This window comes from Rutidosis leptorrhynchoides, chromosome 9 (assembly GCF_046630445.1).
Source record: "Rutidosis leptorrhynchoides isolate AG116_Rl617_1_P2 chromosome 9, CSIRO_AGI_Rlap_v1, whole genome shotgun sequence".
NCBI classification, from domain to species: Eukaryota; Viridiplantae; Streptophyta; class Magnoliopsida; order Asterales; family Asteraceae; genus Rutidosis; species Rutidosis leptorrhynchoides.
The window spans coordinates 131461097-131472067 of NC_092341.1; the positions used below are offsets into that span (position 1 = coordinate 131461097).

The 10971-nt window shown below is 30.9% G+C and overlaps 1 non-coding gene across 1 annotated transcript; it reads right to left on the bottom strand.

Annotated features, from left to right (window-relative positions):
• Window positions 1-8698: 8698 nt before the first annotated feature.
• Window positions 8699-8770, bottom strand: TRNAH-GUG (transfer RNA histidin (anticodon GUG)). The gene has a single exon. It is a non-coding gene; the product is annotated as a tRNA-His (tRNA).
• Window positions 8771-10971: the final 2201 nt, after the last annotated feature.

The window sequence follows — 10971 nt, forward strand, 5'->3', positions numbered from 1 at the left end:
TCCAAAAGTAATCCATGCAAGCATTAAAAGGGGAAATCATCTAAATCCCGAACATACCCTTGCCAAATCCGCTTTCGTACCTAAAAATGTAAACAACGAGAGGGTAAGCTAATGCTTAGTGAATCCAATACTTATAAATATACATATGTAATTTACCTACACGCATCCACTTACAAATACCATGCAAACAAAATGCATAAACGAGCTAGCAACACCAAACGTACAACTAGCAACAACGTTAGTATATAAACCGCCGCAACAATATACTAAAATCACAACAATGCATAAACATAACAAACCGTTCCCCGCTATGGCACTACCGACTTGTAGACGACCGATAACGTCGAGTCTCACTCGTATGATGTCACCGACAGGGAAATTCTGACCAATTATTGTGACTATCTGCGGATGATATGTAATCAATGGGATTTATGGAAAGAACCCTCTTTCGTATGTATCATAAATAAATAGTCACTTATCGCTTGTTATTAATTACAAGATCTGATATATAAATAAGTAAGCACAAACGTGATGTCACATCATTGTAATTATGCATGTAAGCATTTTATGTGAACCTATTGATTAATTCAAATAAAGAAAGTGGTCTGGATAGCCACATGAATCAAAGAATGATACATTGGCCGTTTTCAAAAATCACGTGATATCCAATAACCTTGTAGGTAAATACTCTAAGCAAAAGTCACAACTACATATGGTAACAAAGTTTTCGCGTATACGCATGTAGATTTAATGAGGAATTGTTATCGAGATATTTGGAATTGATACATAGCTGATTCCATGTAAACTGCGCCCATATACCAACTGTTATAGAATATTCCTCGAATTCGGTTAAGGGGTCGAGACTCAAATTGTGACGACCCGAAAATTTCCAACCAAATTTAAACTTTTATCTTTATATCATTCCGACACGATAAGCAAATTCTGTAATGTTGAAATCTCAAAAACCTTGAACTATGTTTATGTAATCAATTACCCTTCGATTGCTCTCGACGATTCACGAACAATTATGTGTAAATAGATATGTATGAATATATACATATGTGTGATTATTAAATTAAGAAATATTAATGAAACATTAAACGTTTTATTAATATGAGAATAAGTTACAAAGTCTATTATATGGCTTGAGAACGTTAACAAAGTATTAGATATATAATACTTTACATGAACGTAATTATTTAGAAATATTTATCAACGGAATTAGAAGATAATATCAAATGATTGATTTGTCAGATACATTGTATGATTATGAGTCTATATTGTGAGGTCCATATTGATTTGAGAAATCGTTTCTTTTTAACGGTATTCGGAATAGATGGTAAAGTAATTTACATGAAAGAACAAAAGTGTCACGTCTCCTTTTAACGAATATAATTTTATAAATATTTAGAGCCACTTTTGACGAATTGTTACTGAGTCATTATGATAAGAATGAAGGTTTTAACGTTATCTTGAAATTTAGAATCTTTCTAGAAACCTTTTGACAAGTTATAAATAATAACGATCCATGAGGTAATTGAATATAAATAAATAACTTACAACGTGTAATTAAGAACGTGTTTGTATATGTTTCAAACTATTTAATAAATGATATTTGTATTCGATTAGTAACTAGAATATTTAACAAGTTAGAGTGAACGCTAGTACATAAATGATTCATACCAATTTATGTTATATTACGAAAACGATTGAAATACTTTTAGTTTTGAAAAACTAATTAATATATTATTAAATAAATCTTTTTATGAACAAATCATATTTTAAATAAAGATATATATATATATATATATATATATATATATATATATATATATATATATATATATATATATATATATGTATATATATATGTATATATATATATATGGTTATATATGTATGTATGTATGTATGTATGTATATATATATATATATATATATATATATATATATATATATATATATATATATATATATATATATATGTATTTTACAAAGTGATAAAAATAATATTAACTTAAAATGTTTGATTTAAAATATATATTTTATATAAACAACGAAACGTCGATTTTAAGAAGCAAATGACCATATCACTCAAATGTACAAGTTATATTTTAAATGATATAGTTTATCGATATTATAAGTCTAGTTAATAATAAAGGTACGTATCGCGTAAGGTAAAGTACTAGTTTTCTAAATGTACAAAAATGCGTTCGAGAAACCAAAAACGAGACTATAGTCATGTGACAACGTACAATTCGTTGGAACTAAAATTACGAGTTAACTATGTACGTAAATATAATATAATATATAATTAATTATATAAATTAAATATATTATAATATATATATATATATATATATATATATATATACATACATATACATATATATAAACCGTCGGCATCCATGAAATCATTGAGGGTGAGCTGGGACAGGTACCTCCACGATTGCGGAGGTGTTAGCCTACAAAGTACCGCGATTGCGGAGTTCATGGGTCCAGAAACGGGTCTATAAAACTCGAGTTTTTTGGCCGAAGTAATTCATCTATCTATCTCTCAATTACTCCGTAGTATATATTTATTTTATTTATATTATTATTATTATTATTAAGATTAATATTATTATTATTAATCGTATTTAGTAGTATTATTATTATTATCATTAGTATTGTACATAAAATACTACGACGAAGTCATGAGCAAGTTATTCAAAACGGGTTTTACGAGCGGGATAGAGCTAAGGAAATTATGGGTTATAGCTATGGAGGTTATGGGTATGGATCAGGGGTATGCTCGTGAGGTCAACCTAATATTTATCGTCTCCGTTGCGTCTACGTACCTTTCCTGCAATATTGAATCTCAATATTGATACGTGAGCATTCATAACTTAACTTTTACATATTATTAGTGTATCCATGACTAGTGCTCGAGTAGATATGATTATGCATGCATGTATGTTTAATTTAGTCGTTAGATAGTTTTGATGAATCATAAGTTAGTTACATATGTGGTTGAGAAAAGGTATATGATATGCATGTCGTTGGAAAGCTAGCGAAAAATTAAGAACTTTTCATTTAGATATCGAATGGTTTCGATGAACGGATTAGAAGTTATAGTCAATTGAATTTTTGTATTTTTATTAAAAATGATTATTATAATCGTCGTTATTATCGTCGTTATAGTTTCTATCTTATTATTATTATTATTATTATTATTATTATTATTATTATTATTATTATTATTATTATTATTATTATTATTATTATTATTATTATTATTATTATCATCATCATTATCAATAAAAGGTATTATCATTAAAAAATGTTATTTTTATTATTATTACTATCGTTATTATCGTTAAAATTATAATTAGTATTATTATTATTATTATCATTAAAATAGTTATTAGTATTATCATTAATATTATTATAATATTTATTATTATTATTATTATTATAATTAAAACTGATATTAGTAACACCTAATTATTTTGATTACTATTATTATCATTATAATGAACGCGATATAAAAGACGATTAAAAGCTATTAACAAATTCATTAGAAAATAATGAGTATGAGTATTATGATGAAATTAAAATATTGTAAGACATTAATTTAAGAGAAAAACATCGATTTTATTATTTTTATTATTATTAAAAGTATTATTAATATTAAAATTATCATTTTTACAAAAATTATCATTTTTAATAGAAATATCATTGTTACTATAAGATATCATTATTATTATCATTTTAGTTCTATTATTAATAAAAAATTATCATTTTATCATAATTAGTATCATTTTTAATAAATATAAATATTGTTATTTTTATTAGTAGAATAATAATAATTATTATTACAAAATAATACAACTTTTATTTATTATTGTTACTATCAATATTATTTTATCAAATAAATATGTGATACAAAAAAAATATTTTACTACATGTAATATAATTACATTAATAATACCTATCATTATATTTTTATGATATTAAAATGAACTTTATAAATTTTATTACTTAAAATATATAAAAGTATATTTTTATCATATATAAATCTTAAATATAAATTTTTATTAACAAATGACTTTTATTATTTACTCTAATAAAATCTGTTAAAAATATTTAAAAATATAAAACGACTATATTTAAATTATATAATAATCATGTATAAATTTTGGAAATCATTTTGAGTCAAATTGACTTTTGTTGACTTTTGCATATTTAGTCTCGAGCATTAGGATTGTGATACACTAAGACTTGACCTAAATTGTTAGACAAATACTGACCAACACATAAATATATATAATTAATATAGGTTCGTGAATCCGAGGCCAACCTTGCACTTGTTCAGTGCCATCATATGCATAATTGCTACGAAATACAATATTGTGAGTTTCATTACTCCCTTTTTAAATGCTTTCGCAATATATATTTTTGGGACTGAGAATACATGCGCTGTTTTATAACTGTTTTACTAAATGCTTTTGAGATACATATTTTTAAACTGAGAATACATGAACTGCTTCTATAAATATTTGACGAAATAGACACAAATATTCAAAACTACATTCTATGATAGAATTATTTGGATTCAGAGGTTCGATTTCTATAAAGATTGTATTATCAACCATCGGTGAGATGATTTCGTCATTTCACTACGCGTTAGCTACCGTTGTATTATATTGTGTTCGATTTTGTAGTTAGTAAAGAATGAGATGATTTTGTATTGCACTACGCACTAGCTACCGTTTTAACTACCCTTGGTGAGATGATTTTGCATTGCACTACGTACTAGCTACCGTTGTAAAATTATATTGTATTAACTACCACGGTGAGATGATTTTGTCATTGCACTACGCATTAGATACCGTTGGTGAGTTGTTTGAAAGGTTCTGGTGTTCTTCATATGAATGATTTTTACAGCAGTGAGCAGACCTGCACAGATTGTTTTCTAAATATGAATATCTTGTGGTCTATTAAAATATTGGAAATGAATATTTATGATAAACTAATGAACTCACCAACCTTTTAGTTGACACTTTATAGCATGTTTATTCTCAGGTATTAAAGAAATCTTCCGCTGTGCATTTACTCATTTTAGAGATATTACTTGGAGTCATTCATGACATATTTCAAAAGACATTGCATTCGAGTCGTTGAGTTCATCAAGAATATTATTAAGTCGTTTATAGTGGGATATGTTATGAAATGATATGCATGCCGTCAATTTTCGATGTAAAGAAAGTCTGCCTTTTGAAAACGAATGCAATGTTTGTAAAATGTATCATATAGAGGTCAAATACCTAGCGATGTAATCAACTATTGTGAAACGTTTATAATGTATATGAACGGGTCCTTTCACAAATTATTATTCAACGAATCGTATCGACCCTACTTTGGCAATTAATTCCAAAAAGATCAAAAAATCTTTTATAAGTAAACAGAATTTTACGGAATCCAAGCCATGTGTTAATTCATTGAACCAGCTTCCGTTTGTTCGTATGAATGTAAACAGTAAAAACTATACTTGACTCCCCCTTTTTTATGTCCTTTGAAAACACAAAGTATACCCGTCCGCTCTTTTTATTATCTATTGCACTCTGAAAACTAATTGCCGTAACAATTAAACATTAACAATGAAATTAATAATAATCGGAGCTTAATAAGACCTCACGATGTGAAAGGTACGATCAAACTTACAGGTATATAAGGTATGAACTGGTTTCCGTTTGACTGTGAGAGCATGATACATGTTGCATCTCTCATGGCTGCATTTACCCCATAGCTTAAATCTGAGACCCGATTCCTTCGATCACTAGACCTTATTATACACCGCTGAAATCATCATTCACACTCAAAAAGCAAGTAACTTCAATTCGTTGTGAAGATTTTAGGGTTTGTCTTTCCTCGGTTTAAGTCGATTCTACGCCGAGACAATACGGCCTTGACCGGAGGTGTCACAGCCCTCTCGTAGGCGTTGCCCGCCAGCTCGGAATTGTTGTGATTGTCCGAACTCCGAAGGTGTTGCGATCTGCCTGGAGGCGATGCGATATGCCCGTAAGCTTTGAAATGATCTGCGTGGAGCGTATTTACACCTCACTGTTTAATATCGGTAATATGTGAAAATAATGATATCATGCGCGCAAAAAGCTACATAACGATTGTGCAAATGGGAGCACAAAGAGGTGCACAGTATCGTGAAAACGTCTCACAAAGGACCGCACAAAGGGATGTGCAAGTAAGCGCACAAAGCATTCTGCTAATAACCGCGTACATCATTATGCAAATAGCCGCGTGAAGCACCGCACAAAGAATTGTGCGAAGAACCACGAACGTAAATGCGCAAAGAACCGCGCAAAGTACTACGGAAACACCTGTTAGTGGATACGCAAAGGACTGCACAAATTAGTTGTGAGGGCTGCTGCAAATCAGCAGCAAGGTTCCTACAAATCGCCGCAAAGGATGCACAAACGTTCGTGTAAAGCACGTGCATAAAACCGCGTGAATACACACACAAATTACCGCGCAAATATGAGAGCAAAGGCTTGTATAAGGTGTGCAAAAGACTGCACAAATGTTTAAACTCAAGAACTAAGTTTAGCACAACCAACAATATACTCAAAATTGAGTTTGACATATCCGCTTAAAGTTTAGAGATATAGTCGAAAATATCCTAACCTCTCTCTTTTAATAAAAGAAAGATTTTGGAGATACATGCAATTCGATAATTAGAGATATTTCAGCCTTGGTAAGATGCCAACTCATTTACCAATTTAAATCAGTTAACTATTTTTATATTATTTAACTAATCCCGGTAATCATATAAATAAATTATAAATTAATTAATTAATATAAAAAAGATACGGAGTATATTGGTAGCAGATTTCACGTGATATCTTAGTCCTTTGGAAGTTGTACCTTCAGATGTGAAGTTTGTACGTTTGACAATAACACGGAAGGACCAACTAAATCTACTCCGTATTTTCCTTTTTCGTACATGATATCGATATGAACAAAATTTTGGCAACTGAATTCCGTCCTCCAAAATACATGCATTCAATCGGTTCAATAAATATGTTACTCCATGACCTCGACCGCATGAAGATCGCGATGAAAATTCCAAAATAAACTCAACCGTTCGATTAATAGTCTACGAGAGAACCGCAAGTAATTCCGGTAGAAACGTTTTGGATAACCGAAAATTCCGGTGAGTCATTTGAATTGATTAATAATAATATGTTGGAAAATTAAACACCCAGCCATTGTGTCAAATACGTGCCCTTCGGATTTTGAAAACCAAAATCGAAACACCGTCACACGAATAAAGATGCACTTCGACATAATTACAGTATGGATATGCATCTATGATTACAAGACACAAATAAATCTTTAAAATCCATAACGATTTTGAAGGATTAATTTATTTGATATAATTAAACCCAAATAAATCTTTCAAAATCCAAAACGATTCCTGGACGAAAGTATTATTATAACAACCATGGATGTGAATTGCTTGGATGTCTATGAATTAGACGAGTATTATTATACTATTGATTGCTTAATATTAATAATAAAATCACCGACGTCACAAATATATTAGCATGTATGTTTCCATTCACAAGCAAACATATGATTATAATATTCTTTCATGCGCTGCCTTTCCAGATTTCAATCTATCAACAGCACACGAAATCCAACAGTAAATCGTTTTACAGATAATGAAATAAAAGAGAGACTTACAACCGTTCGAGGGAAAGAACGCAAGATATGTTGTTCTCTCAATGAAAGCACCACTTGATCAAGCATGTTTCCGCCTAGGGCTAGAAACATACTTTAGAGCAATAGAAGAGGGGTTTTTGGATTCAGCGACGTTAACCTCCGGTCCGGTTACCGTGATAACCCTAGCCGAGATGATGACCTCGGGAGGGTGGCTAAGGGCTGACCGCCGGCCGATGGACGGCACTCCGATTGGCGGCGAAGGGAAAAACCCTAACAAGAGTGGTAGGTAAAAACCCTAGGGAAAATAGAGAAGAATGTGTATAGATTGGGTACCCCAATTGCTTAGATTACCCCTCTATTTATAAGAGGGAATTAGGGTTTAGGAGAGAGAGACTTAATAGCGATCCATGGACCAAATCCAATTACTAGGTCCGATGGGTACCGCCCATCATCATTAATAAACGTAGAAATACGTTTTCACTTGATCCACTTAATCCATGCTCTCATTTAAGATGCGTCGTCAATTGTTTTTACGAATCGATAGTATTTTTGATTACTCAAACGAAACTACACTGAACACTTTGAATTTAGGAGAAAAAAAAAAAAAATGATTGCACTTGTAAAGTTCGTTAGGAGGGTTAATCTTTAACATGTAACCAACGTAACATTAAATCATACATCAACTTTGTTAGGAGGGTTAAATTCATAAGAGCCAACCTAACCATTTATCATTTCGAACACATGCCATATTGTTGAAAAGTTCTCGAAACTTCCCTAAATAACAACACTCATAACTAAAATCTAATCATTTTTTTGCCAAATTACACGTCGGGAACTAAGTTTGTAAAGATTTATAATGTCGGGCAAAACCAAAACAACAAGGAGTTAAGCCAATGAAAATTAATACGCAAAATAACAAGGAGTTAAGACAATGAAAACTAACACGTTTGTTAAAATTATAAAAAAATTATTATGTGGCTGCTGGGATTCGAGCCCAGGTCTCCACGGCCACAACGTGGAATTCTTACCACTAAACTACAGCCACTTATATTCACATTCACAGTTTATAACTTAAAATCTAAAAGATTGGTCAATAATGATATAAATTGCAACCATATCCTATCTGTGTCCGTAATAAAAAAAGGGAAACAATCTTGGTTCAAAGTATAATAAATAAGATCTATCGAATTTGGATTGGATGATATAGATTTTCTACGAAGCACCTCATATCAAACAAGACTAAAAACAAATGAATATTAATTAGCGAATGGCCTGACTGGGCTTTATTAGTCCATGGTGTAAAGATGATGATTGTACGAAGTAAGTATAATTATAATATCATTGTGTTGTTATTATTAGAGTTCAAGAAATTATTGAATATTGATTTTAAAAAATGTATAGATTATGGTGAATCATGTTAAAATGCGTTTCTAGTGACGGATCTTATTACACTAATCAACAAAATTGTGTAGTTACTTTAATTAAGCCATTAGTGAATAAAAAACTATTATAAATAAACATGTACAATAGAAGTTATTTTTATTGGCGGATCTTATTTCACAATGGCGGAACTACATTATAACTTAGGAGGGCCTTGGCCATCCCAAAAATTTGAGCCACTAGTATATATTTTATATTGCTTAAGAAGTAACAAAAGAAGTATACCTATTGGCCCTCCAAAAAAGTACACCAAATTTTTGAGAAGTCCATATTTATATAACCCGATCCATATCCAAAATAACTTGAACACTTTTTTCTTGGCTACACTATCGTTTTGGCTTCTTGTTGCAGTCTGCAAGCCGCAGAGGTACTTCTCGTTTACTGTTGTGCTAACTTGTTTATAATTTATATTTATAATATCATTTAATCAAAGAATATAAACACAAAATGGTAATTTACCGTTTTCAAATCTTCAGCAATAATCGACTTCGCAATAAGATGGTTGATGACTTTCTAGCAGAGAATTTTGTGGTTTGTATTGAACATGATATCACCTAAAAGTTTGATTCGCAATCTGTTAGCGATGATTTAAATATGCTTAAAGGTCGTCGAGCCGAGTTGTAATTTTTTCATCTTCATTAATATATGATGTATGACGATTACTTATTTTGAAAAGTAACACACTTGAAATTTTCGGATGTTTATTGTTTTAGCCCTCCTAATGAAAAACTTCAAGTTCCGCCACTGATTTCACTAATTTCTTCTTGAAATAAGTTTCATCTTTCGCTTTTTGAATGTGTTTCTTTTGGTATTATATAACACTTCATGAAAATTATACAAACGCTAAGTTATTTTGTTTACTTCCTTAAGTGTTAACGAGATCTTCCTTGAGAATTCAAACTCTTCGATGTCGGATCTTGGCTCTAAATTATGGCAAGCGGTTATTTGGTCGAGCGGATATCTCATAGGAGTAATCGGAATCAAAAGGTATTCAATCAAAAGTGTTGGAATACTCCATTGGCATTGTGAGAAATTCAAAAATAAAGACATTCGAATGGATTGCGAAAAAGTGCAAAGCGAAGACTATCGATTGACATTCATGGCTTCATAACCCTCGTTCCTTACTTACATAAATTTGTTACTTAACTACTTGTTAATTGGCATAGTGAGAGTTGTAGCATAGCTTGAGTTTCTAAATTGTTGAGTTGTTCCCTGGATGAATGAATTGTATCTGGGGGACTTTTATGTATTCAAACGTTGAGTTATATATATATATACAACAACAACAATACTCAATCCCACACTTGTAGGGTATGGGGGAGGTGAGACGTAGACAATCCTTCCTCTATCCTAGGACAAAGAGAAGTCATTTCACCACCCCGAGTGAAACACTCACAAGAGTAGAGAAAGTCCTTCCTCTCTATGTTCGACGGATAAAGAGATTGCTTGCAACGGACCTCCGGCCAAAAAAAAAAAAAAAAAAATTGCCAACACCATGAAAATGGTGGGACAAATTTCCATGGGTTTTAAAATGTTGCCTGGAATTCGATTTAGGCTCTAAGCGTCAGTCAAGTCGCCAATAAGTAGACGCTTGCTGATGGCTCCCGAAACAGCGTCGTAAAAAAAAAAAAAAAAAAAAAAAAAAAAAAAAAAAAAACCTACCTTAGAGTGTACTGCGGAGCACATGACGAATAAAGTAAAGCTGCACTAAATGAGAAATAAACATATATATCCACAAACAGATAAAATCACATCATAGCAAGCCAGTCTATAAAAATAAACATACAAACATACATAAAACCGTAT